The sequence below is a fragment of the Trematomus bernacchii genome, unplaced genomic scaffold, assembly GCF_902827165.1.
Source record: "Trematomus bernacchii unplaced genomic scaffold, fTreBer1.1, whole genome shotgun sequence".
NCBI classification, from domain to species: Eukaryota; Metazoa; Chordata; class Actinopteri; order Perciformes; family Nototheniidae; genus Trematomus; species Trematomus bernacchii.
This window is the reverse complement of record NW_022987648.1, coordinates 13,643,287-13,665,060: the sequence shown is the minus strand read 5'-3', so window position 1 is coordinate 13,665,060 and position 21,774 is coordinate 13,643,287. Positions and strand designations below refer to the sequence as shown.

The 21,774-nt window shown below is 39.7% G+C and overlaps 1 protein-coding gene across 1 annotated transcript in view; it reads left to right on the top strand.

Annotated features, from left to right (window-relative positions):
- thsd7ba (thrombospondin, type I, domain containing 7Ba) overlaps positions 1-21,774 on the top strand; it is a 144,206-nt gene that overhangs the window by 11,765 nt on the left and 110,667 nt on the right. The gene's annotated exons all lie outside the window — the stretch shown is intronic.

The window sequence follows — 21,774 nt, the reverse complement described above, 5'->3', positions numbered from 1 at the left end:
CGAATGTGCTTACTTATAATTCCACACATTGAGTTATACAACTACACTTAGTTTGTCATTTGCCAAGGTTGCTCCAATGCTCTGCAAAATACTTTTACCTTTATATAAGACACCCTCTCTGAACCTGGTAAGGTTCACAGAGTTTATCTGGAAATGCAGCACATTGGATATGCTATACACACTAAGACTCAGTCTTTATTTCTCATTATAGGAGACAAATCCAGTCATTTTTAGTGCAACCACTTTTGCGGGCAAAGTAATCCTCCTCTTTCTGATCCACATTGTTGGGGGGCATACACTTTAGGATGCTAGTGGACATCATCATGCCAGAAGGCCATACGCCTGGACAGTTAGCATATTAATACCTTCTTTCTGACCGACTATCCATCTCCAGCCCCGTGGTGACAAGCGAGGCTTCGATTGTTAACATAATGATGTGTGTGCTGCAGTTAATGAGACATTGTGACCTGGTAAATAATAATGTCATACAATACAAAACAGCATGCTGCACAGTACATGTATTTTGTTGTAAATGTTGAGTCTAAAAATATTGATTTGAATGTGCTTCTTATGTTTCAAACGCTTTTGTGAGCATCTCTGCAATGTATTATTCACAAACTTTAGCATGTATCTGATAGGATCACGTTTCGATAACAGAATTGAAAGCTGATGACCTCCTTACTCCCTTTTTAAAGATATTTGAGGTAATCTCACGATTCATCCTTCACATGATTAACAAATTCAATTGAAAACGGATTTCCGAAAGCAGCTCTAAGAGGGAAACTTCCCACACAACCGCCCCACTTGCTGTGCGATTAGCACTTTCATTTCTCACTCTGTGGTTGGGTAATGACACTGCCCAAGTGATAAAGAGATTGATTAATTCCACTTGAAACAGCGTATGTTCAAAAAGGATGTTACCGGAACACCAAGAGTGAGGATTTGACATCCTTGCAGGGCTAAGAAGGCTTATGGGTTGTTACTTGACTCGAAATAAAACCACTTTCAGAAGGAAATCTCCAACCTAACATCTTTGAATATATTCAGTCATCCATCTCCTTATGACTGTTTGACTCCAGGGGAAACTGAGGGACTGTATCTTCCAACAACAGACACTTCTATTGAAGAAGTTGCACAATAAAAGGTGTTGTGTTGCAGAACGAGTACGTATTTGGTATATTGTAAATGAGCAAACATTCCTCGGAGTCATGTGAGTCTCACTGTTTCTGCGGCAGCTCCAGGCTTTATATCACATACAGTACTACGTTTATGTTGGCAAATTATTTAACTTTCCCATCACTACCATAGACATAGTCTTTGAATTCTTAAAATGGCTGACAAGCTTCGTTTTTAATTTTGGTCTTGTCAACGTAGAAAAGATGTGCTCTAAATTATGCACAGCCAACCTATTGTGTGTTTGGTGTGTATATCTAGGCCAGCAGCATTGTGGGGTAAATCTTTTGTGTGAGGCAGCTCCCAGAGCTGTGGCTAAGCTGGGAGTCTCTGGCTGAAAAAGAAAACTGGAGCCTTTTAAGCCTGACCTTCATCCGCGTCTTGGAGAGCAGAATGTAGCGCTGAAACACTGCTGCTAATGGGAATATTATTTAACTCTTTAAAGGGACATTTCAAAGACGACCGCTTTAAACAGCCATACTTGGCATTTTAACAGTGAGGTATACATGTATCAATTACTCACACTGCACTGAGAGGCAGTCCTCCAGAATAGATCCTGAGACGGTAATGGAGGTAAAACCGCCATATAATCATGTAAGGCTTTTTACTTCAACTACATTAGGTAGCACACCATTTTACATATCTCTGTGTGTGAGAAGAATTCTATAGGATATAGACATAAGATAAGGACTTGATGTTGTCGCTGCTTATTAAATCCACAACACATCAGCGCTGTCTTCTGGTAAAGCACAGTGTGATTTGCATTGATCTAGTGTTTCTGTTCTAGTTGTTGCTCTGCTGTCCATTGCACATAACTAGTTTAAGTTTTTGGGGAGAATTGATTTAAGAATATAACGGCAGGCGAGTGAAAATGTGCACACTGTATGTTTTTCCTTTTTAAATGTTTTTAAAATGTAAGGGGTCATATACAGCCTCAGAATGCTGATATCCTCCACAACAGAGCGTTAAAATTGGATTTATTTTTGACTTTCATATACATCTGCATTTAAACACAGCAGCAAGCCATGGTGCTCATCCAGAGTCAGCTTAAAGGCCCTGACACACCAGGCAGTCACCAGAGAACTCGCCGACACCAAACACCGACAGTTCCATCGACGAGTTCTCCTGCGTCTTGGCCGTGTGTCGCACTGGAACACACCGCAAAGACTTCAGCCGAGCACGTACGAACTGCGCATGCGTGAGTGGCAATAACTCTCCTTACCAGCAGGCGGCGGTAGTGTGTATTCGTCATTCAAAATAGGCAACAACCGGAAGACAGAGAAGAAGAACAGACTGATATAAACAAACAAATAGCGTGTGCGTTCCATTTTCACTCTCGTCCATCGAAAACATGTTTTAGAATATAAAAATCTCAATGTCGAGGACGCTTCCCTGGTAGGACATGTCTTCGGAGTCAGGGGGTGTTTCTCAATGTCGAGGAAGGCTCCTCCAGAGCCACTATTTCAAGGATGCTACGTCATCGAGTCCCACCGAAGGACTGTTCCAATGTCCAGGATCCTTGGAATTCTATCGAGGCCGGCGTCCTTCGTTGCAGGAAATTTCGAGGCTCACATATGGTCTTAAAATCCCCACAATGCTTTGCGCACGGACCAATTTCCAAAATCTTTTGCGGAAAATGTAAGACGGGGCCTCTCATATGACGCACACGTGCACACCTGTTAGCCTGTTCCGACCATTCTCGTTTTCCGAGGCTAGGAAGGATTCTGGCCTCGCTTCTGAAGGACCTGACTCGGAAGACATGTCCTACCAAGGAAGCGTCCTCGACATTGAGAAACACCCAGGTCCTTCAGAAGCGAGGCAAGAATCCTTCCTAGCCTCGGAAAACAAAGAATGGTGGAACAGGCTAACAGGTGTGCAGGTGTGCGTCATATGCGAGGCCCCGCCTTAAATGGAGCACGATTTCCGCCAAAGATTTTGGAAATTGGTCCGTGCACAAAGAATTGTGGGGATTTTAAGACCGCGGAGGATACACATGTGACGCCTCGAAATTTCCCGCAACGAAGGACGCCGGCCTCGGTAGAATTCCAAGGATCCTGGACATTGGAACAGTCCTTCGGCGGGACTCGATGACGTAGCATCCTTGAAATAGTGGCTCTGGAGCAGCCTTCCTCGACATTGAGAAACACCCTTAGTCGTCTGAAGAAGTCAAATCCCCTCTCTGGTTTTCATTTGGCATCTTTGAAATGCAGAAAGTCTTTAAATCGCTGAGGTTCACCGATCAGAAGGTATTTGTGTTTTTCACAGCTTAGTTTAACAAACAGGAAAATAGCTGCTTTATTCTTAGATACATCCCAAATGGGGCTGTATTGTGCATCAAAGCTTCTCGTTGTTAAAAAAGAACAAAAACACCGTAGGGAATCCAACTAGTTCAAGATAGTGAGGTATCTGTTTCCCTGAGAAGAAACTTTTGATATTCTACATTCTTTCAAAAATACATTTGAAAGTGTGTACAGTTTTAAGACTGCAGTGAACACTTTGATTAGAAGAAAGTATTTGTATTTTTTAAGTATTTCAAGATTCACTTACCTGTTTCATTCATATTTCTTCCGCTTTTAATCATAAAAATGATATCTGTGTCGTTTTCATAAATCCTGCCAGTGTTCCCTTGAGGGTTGAATAATTAAAGCCGGCTAATGTTCATCGAAATTATGTGGGAACTTTGAGCTGAGGGGCAATGATTTTCAAAAGATTGAGAAATCAATAAAGGTTTTTCTTAATGAGAGGGATCTCTCTCAGACCCTGATGGATTATTCCAAGAGTTTACAGGGCTGGAGCTCCTGTCTTTCCAGGGGCCTTGTGACTGCAAGAAGAACCCATATGTGGGGTGATACAGTCAGGCAACATTTACATTTCATTTCAGTCTCTGAGTGTATTTCACCACACAGTTGCACCATCAAAGCTGAAATCAAACATCACTGCCGCAGTCAGCTTCTGTTGTTTCTGAAAAAATAAGCTCAAAAGCGGCAGTGTGCTAGAAACCGCTCCACCAGGATTTCACATTTAACCAAATTGCACTGAATAATTTACCGAGGGCTTTTTCACTTTAGCAGTGACATTGGAATAAAAACACATTAGACAAATGCATTTCTTTAGCCTGTTGCAAGCGTACAATATCTCGTTACACTTATACTATCTTCTTTTTGCAGCAAAGCGCCCTGTCAGCTGTTACTTTCACAGTCCATATTGTACCTTGTGGATGATAAAATGGTTTTATAAAATGAGTCAAGCTTGTTTTTGATGTTGTTGCTGGAGGAACAATCCACAGATCAAACAGGTTATATGCTCTTGGGAGCCTTGTTATGCTCAGTAAATGCCATGTACGAAAATGGCCAGGAGATGCGTTCTTTTGACATTTGAGACTTTGAATTGCACCAGAGAATATACAGATATATACTGACGCATCATGTAGCCCGTGCTATTTGTATAGGGACCTCTAACAGAGCTTATCAGCTGTAAATGACATGCTGAGAAAACAGGTTATTGTAGGGAATTGGAGATTCTATTTTACATGCATTGACATAATATGATACTCAGGTGGAGCTGAATTCAAATTGAATATGGAAACCAAATACAAGCACATGGTTTTTCCTTACGACCTGATTGGACTGTTTGGACTGTGAACACTAACTCCTTTCATTTACATTTTAGTCTAATTTTGCATTAAGCTATTTTTACAGCTATGAAGATGTAGCACTATCTGCTCAAGATTGAGTAGAGTAACTGTTAGAACTAATAGTTTAATAGCAATACAATCCAGAAAGAAAGGGGATGCATTCATTTTGTAACAAGTTTGCAAGTGTTATAACATAACGTTTGGACAGAAGAAACAATTTAAAATCTTGCACCATCTGCAGCCCCGATGACAACATAAGCACAGCTAATACATAGACAAAGTCATGAGGTCCCTTCATCTACAGTTCTCCAACAGAATAAAGGCCATATTTAAACCACTGTAAAAGTATTATGGCTATTATTTAAATCCCCCTTTCCCATTTCTCCAACCCCCATCGCTCGATGGACATACAGCACTATATGTGTCTTGGGCGGGTTATCTTGCCGTTTGGCAAAATCTGGAATTACAAAGTGTTGTGTGCGGACTTAGGAGTTGCTAGAAATCACCATAGTCTTGTAACTCAGATCCAGCTTGGATAGTAACTCTTTGCTCATGTTGATACTGCATAACAGGGTTTACTTTGAGTCATTAGGTCGTACTTTCTATGTAATGATATAAGAAACGAATGGAAACACACAAATGTGTTGGCAAAAGAATTGGCTTGTTTGTTAATGTAACAACTTTGGAGATACATCCTCAGAACTCACTTGTATTTTAATGCTTTCATAACAAAAAAGCTGATTTTCCCTATGGGCCCTGCAGTTGTCAGCAGTTTGACCACAACTGTGTATTAGAGTGGGATTTATTGTGCTCCATAGAGCTTTAAAAGTAAATAGGCAATGATTCACATGGGTCAGGAAACTGCTGTGCTGCACTGCCCCCTCTGAACAAAACCCTCTGCCGTTCAGTGATGTCAGAGCATTGTGTGCGAGCAGCTGACAAACTGATAAAAAGACAAATCCAGCTACAGTTTGAAATTCTAGATTGTCATGGGGTTTATTAGTAAGTCCTATTATCTTTAGTGCTTTATGGAAATGCCAGATAAACCACCCTAACCCTAACCCTACTACACAATTCCCTTTCATTGAACCAGCCTCTCTCTCATTATTGTTGTAAGGTAAAGTTAACCCTTTCATGCATGAATTATGACAACCTCAGTCAGGATTTTTTTACCAAGTGTTTTTATTGCTCTTGGTGCATGAAAAACAAGATTTGAACTTTAGTTTTTTTTTATCCAGTTTTTTCAAATATATTTTTTCATATCCACTCAGGTGGACAGTATGCGTTTAAGTTTGAACTGAAGAAATGTAAATATTAAAAAAATGATAAATAAAGATGTGCAAACTTAAAATTACATTATAATAACATAAGTATATTGATTTACGGCCCAAAAAGATATTGCAGATGAAGTATTTTCAAGAACAACAGTAGCAGTAACAGTATGAATTGTAGTTGAAATATAGCCAGTGATGCATGACGTCCACTTTAGTGGACAGATGATTCATCATCATTTCCTCCCAACATAAAATCAATACTTTGACAATTTATGAATTATATGATTCCTTAGTTGTTACTTGATGTCACCAATATTTTTATACCTGCAGGGAGCGCTTTCCATAAAAGGATTGGCAAGATATCGACGAGTGACGAGGGGTGTTTCTCAATGTCGAGGACGCTTCCTTGGTAGGATATGTCCCTACGAGTCAGGTCTTTCAGAGGCTAGGCAAGAATCCTTTCTTTCGGAGAACGAAGAATGGGACAGGCTACCAAGTGTGCAGGTGTGCGTCACATGAGAGGCCCCGCCTTAAATGTTCCGTCAAAGATTTTGGAAATTGGTCCGTGCGCAAAGCATTGTGGAGATTTTAAGACCGCGGAGGATACACTGGTGCATCCTCGAAATTTCCCGCAACGAAGGATTCAGTCCTCGGTAGAATTCCAAGGAACCTGAATGGAACCTCGATGACGTAGCATCTTTGAAATAGTGGCTCTGGAGGAGCCTTCCTCGACATTGAGAAACACCCTGGGTCCATCTGGCTGTCTGTCGTCCATCTTGGTTTAGAGAAATGTATCATGCACTTACACTGACTTGCCACTGAGTGGCAGTGTATGGGATGATGCAATAGGGTCCACTGTAGTGGCTAATGTGCAACTATGCCATCAAAACCCATGCATATACAAGAAAACACCTTTTGAATATCTGTCCACTGTACTGACCTCTATCTGTGTCTGCAAATTAAACAAAAATAATAATCGATGTTGCAGTAATGATAGATGTTTTGTTGTAGTGAAAAATATGACAAACTTGTCAAAAAATCCAATCCAAATTATTTTGTAATTTTAGTGTCTGACAAGTTTTAATAGTTGGCCGGCTCTGTTGTGATTGTTCAACCACTTAGAGATGTCCCGCCCCTTAGCACACATCACATCAAGTACAATGTGTTGGAGTGCTAGCCAATAGAAGTGCGAGAGTTACATAGTGATGTCACTATGTCGCAGATGTAAACAAAGAGACCAATGGAGGTTTTTGCGAGTGTGTGGGAGAGAGGGAACTTTGGGATTTTAGTCTTTGCAGAGCATTTACATTTACCTACTGTATATAACAAACAACATGATGAGAAAACCCCAAAAAGCAGAATAGGGCCTCTTCAAATATGTCTATAGCATCCTTTGGATGTGATGATTGAAGATGTGTTCTAACTGTCTTATCGCAAACCTGGAATAAAGAGGAAATTATTCCCTTCTGTAAATAGAAGTAAATTATAAGTGAACAAGCTATTTTTCATTTAATTATGACTGTCCAAAACACCTTCAGTACAAACACAGGAGTTTATAGACAACATCCACATCCTGGCGAGCTTTTACTTCCTCTCACACAAACGCTTGAAGTGAAACTCTTGATTTAAATGTTTCCTTCCTGCTTTTGTAAACACTGAAAGCTTTCAAGTTGTTTCTCCTGTTACATTCAAAGAGTATCAAGTATGCAGCTGGGCATTTCAATTCAGTAAATTCCTCCAGATGAGCACAAATACTGTTCTATTAAAATTCGAAATAAGAAATATATGGTTTGTTATCGGCCTCCCCACACATCTCCCCTGGGTAGGCTACATGTAGTACACAGAGTGAGCCTGATTAGGATGGAGGTGAATACCATTTCAAAGTTCGGTATTGATCTGAGATTGTAATGCGTAGCTCCAATTACAAAATATATTCTATATCCCAAACACATCCACTCTACATTTGTTAAAAAGTGCCTCGGGCTTATCTTTGACAGAAAACCCAAACAGTGAAGTGAAAAAAGAATGGATGCTCTGCTTTGTTTAATTTGTATTTGATCAGCAATCAAATCACCATATTTATTAGAGTAAACCGAGCATTGCATCCATCAAAGCGACCTTCGCACAATCTGACGTGCCTCCTCAAAAGCCCTTTGCATTGATTATTCAATTGAGATCTCATTTTGAACTTGTGTGCCTCCTTCTGACTGGCAGTGAGCTGATTGAGGCCGTCAAAAAGGCTGGCGGCTTGTCTCATGAGAGCTACAAGGAAAGAGATTCCCTAGCAGTCAGATCCCTAATCCCATGGGAATATTCTCACAGAAGAGCTATCCTTTCAGAAGTCCCCTTCAAGCAGCGCAGGCTTTTCACATCACCCATACAAAACGTTCCAATTCTGGTCAAATCTCCCACAGTCTAATTTTTCTATTAGAGGCTTGAAGGACGAAAATGGGAAAGACAAACGGCCTTGACTAGCTTGTAACTGAGGACAGAAGTAATTAGAAAGAGTTCCTGTAGCTACTGGGAAAATCAAGCCTGGAGGCGCCATTGTGTAAGTGATTGGAATCAAAGACAGAAGGTCATCTCATTACTAAATTACTCCTGCAGGTTCAATTAATACTAAGATTGAAATACATAAAAGCCATTGCTTGAGCTTGTAATTTATGTTTAATAAAGCTCCATGTGTAGACTAGTGTCCTTCCATCTTTCCAGCTTTTGAAAATGATTGTGAACTGTCCTTTTCGTACACAAGGAAACAAATACGCACTCTTTAAAATATTCTGTGCTAATAGCTCGCTACACAAGGACAGTTAGTCTTGCAGATGAGTTGAAATAGAAACTCTAGCAAACTAGTTATTCAGAAGGAATTTTAGGAACAGTCGTACCTCCGTGCCAAAAAAGTCACAATACCAAAATGTGATTAGTCGACAGCTTCAACTCCTTAAATGCAAATGAGATTAAACCTGCTGACAGGAGCTTTTCCTGTTCCGCTGCTGCAAACTGGCTCAAGTGCAAAGATTTCCTGCAAATCAGCTGCAAGGAGAGCCAGGCAGTAGCATGTCCTGCTCTTTGATGTTTCACTGGAAGTTACGAGTATTGAGCTTTGAGGCTGATGTCAGTGACCTTGTACTTTGTGGGTTAGGCGTGTCCGTGTGAAGGTCAAGCACTTAAAGAGACCATCAAAATAAGTTGGCGCTGCGTGGAATGAAGGACAAAGCATCTGACTTCCTCTGCTGCACACTACAAAATAAATTAATCTTCGTAGTGGCGCATGGCATTATTACTCCACCATTTTGTTCCTTCTTTTTGTCAGGGTTCTTAATATGCTCTATAAACGGTCTCTAGTGAGGAGGCTTTATTGTAATTTGCGTTCATAAAAAAGGCTATTTGCTGCTAACAAAACACAACATGCTTATTGTAATCATAATAGTTTTAATGAGATGAACTCATCTTTGTTTAACAAAAACACCCTGTAAGCCAGACCAATTCACTGTGAGTCCAGAGAGAAACTGCAGAATATACAGAGGGAACTAAAAGCTCAAACAAAAGAAACAACCTCTTTTGTGTTCATCTTCTTCATGGAGCAGTTTCCTTGACAAGCTGCTCTCCATGCTGGAGTGCTCTGTCTTTGTCAGCACAACTGCGTATACCCCCTGCTGCAGACTGAGCTGGAAGTAAATAGGTTACCAACTGATAAGATTTCTCATTTCTTCTTGCAAGTTTCACTCGGTTTCTATCACCATGTCCTCCTCTGTTTGATAGTTAATGACATGATATTTGTTTCCTCCGGTGAATCTTTCACTTCACCTAAAAATTATCTCCTCAGGGAAATTAAAGATGGAGACTCTTTACTGAAGGAAAATGTTAATAATGTTCTCTGCATGTGAACAATCACATATACAGGGACCTGTTAAAGTAGCCTACTCTATTTACTGTGTATTTGACCCAGTGGGGAACACATTGGAGAGACAGCGAGGTGAAATGGATTTTATTCTTACCTGGAAAAAGAAAATAAACTCCCATATGAGTCATTGCGTGATTGCAGAGCACTGCCTATCAAGAACGCTTGTTTTATTTTACCCTTTGATCTTCTGCTGTGCTGAAACAGACAAGTCGGAAAAGAGGATGTAGGCTGCAAGGAAAGAGTGGATAAGAGAGAGGACAGAGAATATGACGAAGGGATTGCTTCCAGTCTTAATGCATTAAGACATTTTGAGTCATCATCTATATCACTTATCAAACTGAAAACATGCAGGCTCATCAAACCAATAAAGTAAACTGATAGTAAGCTGTATCAGTATTAATGTTGAATTCAATTGTATTTATTTGTTTGTTCCCAATGTTAGGGGTAACCTGTAATTTGTATCCCCAAGAGAGACTATTTCTCTTCTCTCCTGCTCAGTGATTTATAAAAAAATAAAGAGTCAAGAAAATAGGTCATTGAAATGTTCTTCAACAGGCAGGGGGTACACCTTTCCCTGAATGCTTCAAAATTCTACTTAATTTGATATTTTACACTAGATTCTTATTTCCTAGGTAAATACATACAAGTAAATACCTCTTTCCACCCTCTGTCTGAAACCAGAGCCCTGTCTCCTCTGGGTGGTTAGCTGGCCTGCTCTGTTGTGATTGGTCAACTGCTTAGACATGTCCCGCCCCTTAGCCTATCAAGTCATTTGGCATAGGCCATTGGAGCGCTAGCCAATATAAACACAAATGTTACATAGTGATGTCACTATGTTATAAAATTAAACAAAGTTGTCCAATTGATGCATTTCAGGCTGGGGGAGGGAGTGTGTGGGAGAGAAACTCCCTATGGTTCACCCTCTGTGCAGAACATTTACATGCACAAAAACCTACATGACACACTACAGGAAATGGAGAACCCCAAAAAGCATAATAAGGCCCCTTTAAACATGACTGTACTGATACAGTAACTTATAAGGTTTGGAGATTTTATGCAGCATCTATTTGTTTGTGAATTTGGCCATTGACCAGGTATATCTCTGCAACATTTTTAAATTTCATTCAGAGTTACTTATCAGTTTAGTTTCTCCCGCCCTGGGATGAGCAGCTGAATTATTCTTTGTTGTTGAAAGTAGAGGCAGAGCTGGATCGACCTATTGGCCTCAATGGGAACAACAAACCAATTTAATTAATTCTGCTAATGCTCGCCTTTCATCCTCTCTTTTTTTGTTTAGCATGGCTGTTGAATATTTTCTGGGTGACTTCTTAATCAAAGTGTTGACTTCACCGTTTGCAATTTTCAGCTTTACTAAAGAAGTGAGATGAATGATTCCACAGGAGTTAAACAAAACATTTATGTCATTGCAATTTTAACACATCCTGATCATTTTCAAGCAAAAATAAACTCTAGTTCTCATACTGTCATTATTAGGGACAGGATAACTTACTATAATGCCCCTTTCACACCGGCGCTTTTCCAGCTCCTGCTGGGAGCTAGAGCCTGAAAAGCGCCGGTTTTTCCTGTTCACACCGCAGCGGCGGCGCGTCATAGCTCCGGAATGCGGTTCACTTCCAGCTCCAAAAAGTTGTCGGTCCAGAGGCAAGAGCTTTGGAGCTATGACGCGGCGTTGCTTACGTCGAGGCGTGCAGGAAACCTTACTTTGACCATCCGTTCGCTGTTATTGATCATTGTGGAGAGCAGGCAGACGTTTTGTTTGTTATTATAGCAGCTATCGGATGGAATCAATACATGGGCTGTACAGGTTGTCATGTCCGACTATCACAAGTAGAATCATAATGAAAAATACGCCGGTAAAAAGTGCCTGTATAAAACGGCTTAGCAAGTAGTCAGTTTAGCTTCGGTTGCTATGCTAACATCACCCATGTTATACCAGAGAAACTTTCATAACAGCGTTGTGATGCCAAACAGCGTCAATTTAGACTGACACACATTCACTTAAGGGGAACTGGGGATATGTATCAGCTGCTTGTGTGACAGTCAGACAGTGAATACTTTAGAGCCGTGTGAGCTAACCCGGAGCTAACGGGAGAATAAACTCCCGTGGAAGAGCAGCCGGCCAGCACTGCAGCGGTCGGTAAATGCCGCTGAAACACATTAATAAACAATGAACCACGGCACTCTGGAGAAAAGTATAAGGTTGGAGAAGTCGTTATTTAATTTAATCTGGCTTCGTATGATTAAAAGCAACACGATCGTCGACCCGACGCAGTCCCCGGCCCGTTGTTGTTGTGGGAGAAAATCTCTCGGCAGCTCTGGGCGGTGTGAACAGAGCGGGAGCTGAAAAGGGAAACCGGAGCTGAACCAGAAAAGCTCTCGCTAGGAGCTAGAAAGGGAAAAGCGCTGGTGTGAAAGCCGCATAAGAAACATATTGGTGAAAAAGCTGTTTAATTTGGCTAACTTGGACGGCTAAAGCCTAAAACTTTAGAACAATTTATTACACAAAACAATGGCTTTTTCTGTTTTTCCTTCATTCATTAAAGAGTGGAGTTATGTATGAAGAAGGTAAATCAATGGAAATAATTAGTGAATGTCATTGTTTGTGTGTCGTTAACATTTGCTAATTAGTGCTAATCACTTGACACTAATGTATAGGAATTTTGACCTCTGGCGCTCTAATAAAAGGCAGCAGATAATTGAAGTTATTAATCAACATTCATGTCAAGCTATCCCTTATTGTGTAGACATTTTACTAAAAAACATAAATATTAACCTCATATTTGTGTCTTTTTTACTGTTAAATATTATGATCAATAGTATTTATGTAAAAGAGTAATTTCACAAAATGCTTACACAGAAATTGCACTTATGTTGAAATAGTACCACATTGCAGATCTTAAGAAGTCTCCTAATGCCTTTAGGGGGAGTTTGCCCAAATGGTTTTGTAATTATTCAAAGTTTAGGCAAAGTGACTTTACCTTAGGACTACATCTCCCTAGCCTTCAAACTCTGTTGGAATTTATTTTTACTGAATTTCACAAATGTGAAGTTGTAATGTTGAACTTATTCAGAAGTCAAATGGGGATGTAGTTCACAGAGATTTACATGAGGAGCTCACAAAGTTGCATTTCAATACGATTTGACTGGGGGAGAGAACACTAGTGTAATGATAAACAGACAGCGATGGGAAAAGGGTGCTGGTGGGTTTCGCTGTAGGGCTGCTCGGGGGGCTTTCCTTGATCAGGGATCATGCTCTCACACTGGCTGATTTGGCAGCACGAGTCCTGAGAAGCAGAAAGCAACTCAATGACAGTCAGACTATCCAGAGAAGCTACTCATCAGGAAGGAACTGAGGCCTGAAAAGCTAGTTTAGGCAGAAACCGAAAAGTTGCTAAAGCTATATATCACCCTCCTGTCCGCTGAGCTTGTTTACTGTCGTGACAAAAAGGCAGTCTGGATAAAGACCCTTATTTAGAATTAAAATACTATTTTAATCATCAGGCAATATATTACAAAAAGTATTGAAAATCACCTCACCAATCTATACTTGTATAAAGAGGTGATTAAAAACTTGCCACAGTTATCGATAGCATTACGTTAATAATGAGTCACTGCTGTTTCTGTGCACAGGGGACTTATTTGTCAGGGATACAGTATGTATCGAATATAATTTGCCCAAAGGCTTTTGCTTTTTGTCGATGTAAATAACCTTGCAGATAATGATAACGAAAAGCATGTGCAAGAATGTGCCCTGACACATTGCACAACACTTTGCACTAGGGCTGCACGATATTGAAAAAAACTGACATTGCGATATATTTTTTTCCCCTGCGATATATATTGCGTTTTTTTTAACTATATTTAACCGGATGAAGGATTTTAGTCACGGACGTCTGGATCTTAACTGGTTGACTCATCATACCTTAAGTCATGATCTAACATGTCATGATAATGCATGTTGCTTACCCTCAAATAAAGGGGTTCATCTGTGAATGAAGAAGAGAAGAACCTTTTTGTATCCAAAATAGTTCCTGATGGCAGATGTTGCTTTTCTTTTTGGAAGTAAATCTTCATTCTCGCCGGTATTGTCCTCCTGTGCCTCGCTCATTTTTTACCGGTGTTTTGATGGTTTGCAAACTAGCCGGGCGGGGCCTGCTGTGATCTGATCAAGAATGATTGTGATTGGTGGTTTGCTGTGCATGCAGAGCCTGCATGTCACTCACTCAAGTACCCCTGACAAGTACCCCTGACATCATCAAGTTTTCCTTTTGTAGCAAGCAGCAAAATAATTGTAACATGTCGTGTTTGAGTTAATTTACCTATAATATCGCACGTCCTAAAAAAAAAAAAAAAAAGAATAAAATCGTGAATATCGCACATGCGCATATCGCGGTTATCGCCATGACACGATATATCGTTCAGCCCTACTTTGCACACATATAAATATGCTCAAATTCAATACAGCAGTATGCCTGACTGAATAAACTAACCTTGTTTGTCATGATTTTTATTTACCACGAGACCTGACTTATTCAACAATAGAAATACACTTACATTGCATTATGTTTTGGATCAACGCATCTCTATAATTACATTTGACAGCTCTGGTCAGTATTCATGATTCAACCATCAGACAAGCAGATCATCTTTAGCCATTAGCTGACCATAGGATCAGCAGGGAGCCAGGGACTGAACCTGGGCTGCTATAACAAGCCACATTTGTTATGGGAACAGAAATAGACTGAGCATACCGTGTAGCCTGCACAGTCTAATTTGGCACATCAAATGGAAAAAAGTATCAGTGAATAGACAATGTTTCAAAACAAGCTAATAGAGGATGCTGCATTGACTTGAACTCAGTATGTGAAAGGCAGCAATTATCTTTTATTTCTCTCTAAATAACTTGATTAATGGGAACTGAAGTGTAAATAATAACGTACATCAAATTCTCTTCACATGTGTGGTTCCCCATAATGCTAACATATTGCATTGATCAAAAATATCAACAAAAAAAAGGGCCTCACCCCAATCTGCTCCTGAGGCATTTTCATTCATTCCTGAGAAGAAACAAGCACACATTCTTAGCTACGCCATCTAAAAGGATGTTTGGGGGTGTTCTGCAAAAGTGTGATACAATAAAAGGTGCTTAACCACAAGTTTGCAGGATGTCAGTTTGCCTGGAATACTTGCACATAATTAATACATGTAGGATACGCCATGCATCATTTTCCTACCCCAACCGCCCAGCCCTTAATCATGGGGAGAGAAACCATGTGAACTTTTAATTAGGATTTGTAGAGTGGTGTTTGATCTTTGATTACCTCTGCCCGGGAGGTAATATGATGGCCGCCGCTTTTCTGTGCATATCAAACCTTAGCTTCGCACACGCACAGGAAGACATTTTTGGAGTTTAATGACCACATATTCTTTTACCTGGTGCTCCAAGAGGCTTAACTAATGAATGTATCTCTTGAATTATAGCTCATACAGGTAGAGTATTTGCACATGCCGGCTGCTTTAAAGAAACATTGTTATCTGGGGATTGCAACTGGGACAATGGCAGTAATGGCTTACTTTGAGATTTTTTTAATTATACATGTTGCAACTTTGATCCAGAAACCGTCTTCTCCATGTCTGCAGAAACAGATTAATAATCATAGCTGTGCTGTCGTTTTTTAAGTATTCCTTTTGGGTAATGTGCTCAGTGTATTGCGGAGGAACTGAGAATACAATGACATAGTCTTTTTAGGGTAAGCCACTGGGAAACAGCAGCTGCTATCTTAAAATCAGAAAGGGATATTTAAGACTTTTCATTACCAAACTGTCTTTTAATCCGTGTGAATTATTATCTTCCTGCAGAGGACAGGTGGGATCTGTGGAAGTTCCCAAAAGAAGAGCTCTCAAAAAACATAATTGGCTCTAAAGCTCTCTTTCCAACTGTGTGAGAACATTGGACTTTCTTTAATCTTTTCTTCAGTAACTTCTGTAGAAGTGCTCTTGATTGATGTCCTTTGGTACTTCAAATGTCAGCAGAAATGTTATCCCCCCCCCCCACTCTATGTTTCTGATTGTTTTAATGAATACTAACTTGCCAGGCTGTAAACAGGTTAATGGCATTTGTCTTTCTGATCCAAAGAGCTAGCAGAATGCTGACTCAGGAAATCATACACTGTGTTTTCAGTCTATACCCACCATCAACTTCAAAAAGTAAAACAAATCATGATTATTCCCCTTCCCTGTAGAGTGTTATATAGGTTTTTGTGCATGTAAATTGTCTGCAAAGACAGTCATAATTCAAATAAAAAAACTAGCTAGTTCACTTATTTTTTCTTTCTGTTGACAGAAGGGAACCATTTCCTCTTTATTCCAGTCTTTGCGATAAGATCTTGAATTATCACATCTTAAGGATGTTACAGATGTTATAGAAATATTTGAAGGGGCCCTATTATGCTTTTTGGGTGGTTTTCCCTTTCCTGTAGTGTGTTACATACGTAGGTTTTTGTAAATGTAAATGGTGTGCAAAAGCTAAAATCCCAAAGTTCCCTCCTCTTCACGTCTGCAACAAGAACATGTGAGCAATATGTAACACTTGCACTTCTATTGTCTAGTGCTCCAACACATTGTACGTGATAGGCTAAGGGGCGGAAAATATATAAGCAGTTCACCAATCACGACAGAGCCGGCCAGCTAACCAATCACACCAGACTGGGCTCTGGTTTCAGACAGAGGGTGAACAGAGGTGCTGCAGCACAGGCAGTATGAGAAAAATAAAGACCTTTTTGAACATTAAAGCATGTAAACATGTCAGAATAGAGACACTACATACATTTATGGAACCCTAAAATGTATCTATTCACAAGAGACCACATAAACTATTGTTTTGTTGAAATATTTTTTCAGTTTATGCTTACAGTAGAATACCTTTTATTCTTTTGAGCACACAAATGCTCTTCAGTTTCAAGAAGTCAATTGCACTTCATCAATCAAGGCCACAGGAATACATATTTATATGTTTGATTTTTGAGCACTCTTGTACTGCTTGTTTTACACAAGGCAATTCCCCAGAGCTCTGATTGGACTGAGTATCACGAGACTGCAGATATGTGTAACTGGAGGTGCTACATGGCAAATAAGTATTGAGGCCATGTACTAATATTTAAGAAATAGAATCAACTCGGGAGAGATAGTTGAAATATTTTTCCCTGGTAACATGTATCTTTCTCATATCATGTCCCTTGTTGTGAACATATCTGCAGTTTTACAACATTTAGCTACACTTGCCTTGATTTTCTTTCAGCATTTAATACCTTCCCTCTCAGCTCCACCTTTGTCCTGCACTCTTCTCTCCACAAGGGATGGTATAGAAAAGCTTTGTTGGAAAATTCAACCTTACTTCAAACCATGTTTTAGACTCTAATATCAAGATCTACAGCAGAATGTCACTGCTATAAAAACATTCTGAATACAAATATAGCAATCCAAATGAATACTAAATAGAATGGGTGAATTATAAGTTTCTTTTATTTTAGGTTTTAATATTATTGTGCCAAGGAAAGCTCACATTGCACTAATATCAATTACAAACAACACTAGGAGAACACATAATTAACTGATATATACAGGCACACGTTTGCAATATTTCTATGTAGATTTTTATGTAAAACAAAGCACATATGCTTACGTTTTGGGGCACAACAGCACACTTTTACCTGAAGTAAAACCTTGGCTCACTGGTACCTCGAAAAGCTTAATATGTATATAAATGACTGCATACGCATAGAAGAAGAATAATTGTTATTTTCTTATTTTTCCCTTCCGCCTGCATAGTTTGGGCATCAGTAGATGGATATTGGACATCCCATAGGGAGCGAAAAAGGCTCCAATGGCATTCTTCTATTGTGTGGTACTCACCATGCGAACAGCGTTAAAGCAGAGCCGTGTGCTGAGTCTCAGCACATTGACTTATCCTTCCTGTTCCTTCACAGTGAAACATGAAAAAAAGCGAATGTCGCTGCTGTCAGTATTGTAGCTTTAGCCAGATTTATGTTCACACAGCTGAGATTGGATACCTCCAATCTGACAGATATTCCTCTGCAGGATGTGTAAGGTCACACTAAAAAGACACATCTTTATGTAATAGTCATTTTGCTGTGTGAGACTGTAAACAATATAACAAAACAATACAATTCAACACCAACTATAGCCTCCAAAATGTCTGTAAAATGGAAACTTAACTGACACAATTTCAACAAAAACTGAACATATAACACTTTATATACATTGGGTTTACTGCAGGGCTATTGTATTGCATTTCATCACAGAATAATCTGGTTGCACAGTGCATAGTAGGGCATTTTCAATTCATGCTCAGAGCTGTGAATGTCTGGCCTCAATTTCTGCCTTGAGTTATGAGCCACAAAATCCAAGCCACACAGCTGCTTCTCGGGTTGGGCTGCAGCAGGCTTAGTGTCGTTTAAAATCCATGCATCACACCCACGCCTCTCCCTGATGTGTGCCCACCATTATATAACAGCCTTTCTCACTGTGCGTGTATTCAAGAACGAGGAAGACAGTGCCAGGCTCTCTGACTCAACAAGATCTCAGTACACATTGCATCACAGTGTGACAGTTGAAGGACAGATTCTGATTGCTACGGTTACATTACCAAACATATAAGCGTCTATTTTTAAAGGTCTGCCATTTATACAGGCTGTGCAACTGCTGCACTTGGAATATATTTTTACATTTCAAGTGTATTTGTGGTCTGTTTTTTTTGCGTTACAGTGAATAGATTTGTCGTTGTTGCCGAAAAGCAGCTTACCGAAAGCATTCACACTGATGTAGGATTGAAGATTCTGCTGATGTATTACTGAAGTGTTGCTTTCTGCATATGGCCTTGTGTAATTTATATCAATGTTAAGGTCAATGGTTAGTAAGTCAATAAAGATATCTCACCAACTGCAATATAAATATTTTAAACTCAATGTCTCATCACAAATGAGCGACTGAAAGGGCCAACAGAACAGCCAGAAATAATCAAATGGTTGGTGCCATTCAAACATTTCCACAATGTATTTGACTTTGGCTTATTTGCACACCACAGCCACAGTATCCCCTGTGTTATTGAAGGGAGATGGATAAAAGGTGAACCTCTAACAATCAGAACTTCCAAACCATTCATTAGTTTCCTGCCTTTTCGTGCAAGCCTCCCAGAGGAATGCAGTCGGCGGTGCCTGCACATCTCTAATGGACTCCGTGATAACAACTACTGTGGCTGAACAGCAGCTGATGGCTTTGTTTGGATCCCTGATAAAGACAGACCAGATACTTTTGTGTTTTTGGCTGAGGTGATCATGTTGTTATCAATGCATACAGTTGCCTTATAGAGTTTATTGGACGATTTTTTTATTTCACAATGAACCAAGGTACAAAATAGGAGAAGAAAGTAGGTTTATTGTCGCCAAACACTGAGCTTTTGTTGTCTCTGGCATCAAGAAAGAAAAAAAGACTTCACAATAATGGTGTCTTTTAAGCTATATGTTATTTGCTGTAAGTGAAATTAGCATTGATAGGGATGCTCGCAGTTGTACATTTATCCAGTCATTTTTCATTTGACCTCCGATGGATAACTATAAAACAAGGTAGCATCGGATTAATAACTGAGGGACAAAGGGAACACAGATGACAGATGGAGGATAGATGAAGTATTTAGCCTCTGCAGGTTACACACTGCAGGCTGCCTGGCTCGCGTAATCGCTTCTTCTGCCAGAGACACTCTCTTTGGTCGAAGTCCACATTGAATTTGTCCTCAACTCACCTGCAGGGCAGTTTGGTTGATTAAAGGGAAAAACAAATTGCTCTGATTTAAGTGTGCACCATGGACTGACCGTGGAACGTGAATACCCTGCGGACAAAGACGCTTTCAAAAACAGCTGTGTATTCATGACCTGCCATTTCCATTGACAGGCAGATTGTTTGTTAGTTTGGGAAGATCAATACTAACGTGTTAATCCATTGGATCCTGATGTCTCCTTTTGTGAATTCAATCTTACAGACATTTTGCAAGGTTTTCAGCAAGTGTTAGATGCTAAAAAGGTGTAAACAGTGTTGAACAAATAGACTTACTTATTTATAATTGAATGTACGGTTTACTGCTGTCCATACAGACGCTTTGAAATATCATTTTGGAGAAATGTGCAGTAGTGAGGCTATCCACTATCCAAAGGTACCAACTTGCAGGATATGGTGACAAAGTGAAAAATGAGGGTGTGGAGGTCATGATGAAAAGTCTTTGACTCTTGACAGCCCCGGGCTTGAGTCCTGTCTCCTATAACAGTAAATGTCCCTTCCCTTAATTATATTGCCAATCGTTCCTTAAAGCACTATTCATTGATTTCTTTGCCACAGCAAAACAACCTGTAACATGTGATTTGACATATTTTTACCTTTATATAGTTGTTGAATGTCCTAGCAAACAAATCTGTATTTAAACATCCAGCAGACATGTTAGCATTCATTTGAAGCTCCATCGTTTATATACAAATATCGATTAGTGCAGCTTCAACAAATTGATTTGGTTTAATTGCTTTCCATGCCCTAAATCAAGTAGTTTTGGCTGTCTAAACACAACAATGTTATAGATACAACATGAAGTATCTTTTAAGGACTCTTGCTGGTTTACATTGTTCTGGTAGAATCCATGAAACCCACCTGCCTCATCATGAAGTGCTCTCACCTCACACTTGAGCAGAAATAGAGTAGCACTTCAGGAATCACTGCTCAATCGGAGAGCAGCTCAAAGAAAGGCTCTGTGGTGTGTCAGCAATCAGTGCTCAAATGAAATATCAGCATGTTCAAACATGAAGGCTTTGTCAAGTCTCCTCAAACACGTATGAGCAGTATTCCTTACTTCATAGCTTTGTCAGTCCCTTTAATTCCCTTATTTACCCTGCAGTTATTTCCAAATCAGATAAAATAGGTCTCTTTTTTTTCCCCTTTCAAGTCTATTTCATGTCAAATTATCCTTTTCTGTAAATAAATAGATAAGCATTTTTTCTTTTTGTGGTTTTAAGCAGTTAAAATTATACTTAATTTGTATTCATGTATTTTTTATTTTAATGTTTATTGTATTATCTTTGCTTTTTAATGACTGTTTTTAAATGCCATTTTCTTAATGTCTTTCATTTTTGTAAAGCACTTTGAATTGCCTTGTGTTGAAAGGTGCTATATAAATAAACTTGCCTTGCCTTAATATATTATTGGGGTCAAAAGCCTGACAACATTTCAGAGAAATGCACAGCAACATTAAACTGATTTCTTTAGAATAAAAAGCAGATTTTTCTGCATTGCCAGAGATACAATTGTCACTTTATCGCTGTCCTTTATCCCAAGGCCCCTTTCACCTGCATTATCAAAACACCAGGGTCTTTCCTCAGGTTGCTACCTAGCTATGCCCATTAGTTCTGCTCCTGTGCTTACGGGAGAGAAATCCCAGGTCAGTGGAAGACAGAGAGACAGAGGAGTGAATGACATCCTATCCAATTAGGTGTCACCTCTACACATGCTGGTGCAGGGACCTGAGGAGACCACATGAGACAAGCAATTACACGGAAAAAAGATTCTGATCACCGCAGAGGCATAGCTCACCTCTGCCAGTCCCCGCTGTAGTTTATATGTCTTAAAGTGATATGTACTAAAGTGCTGTGGCATTTATACGTGTAAAGACATTGATTTGTCAGAGAAAACCCCAGAGGCAGCCTAAAATCAAA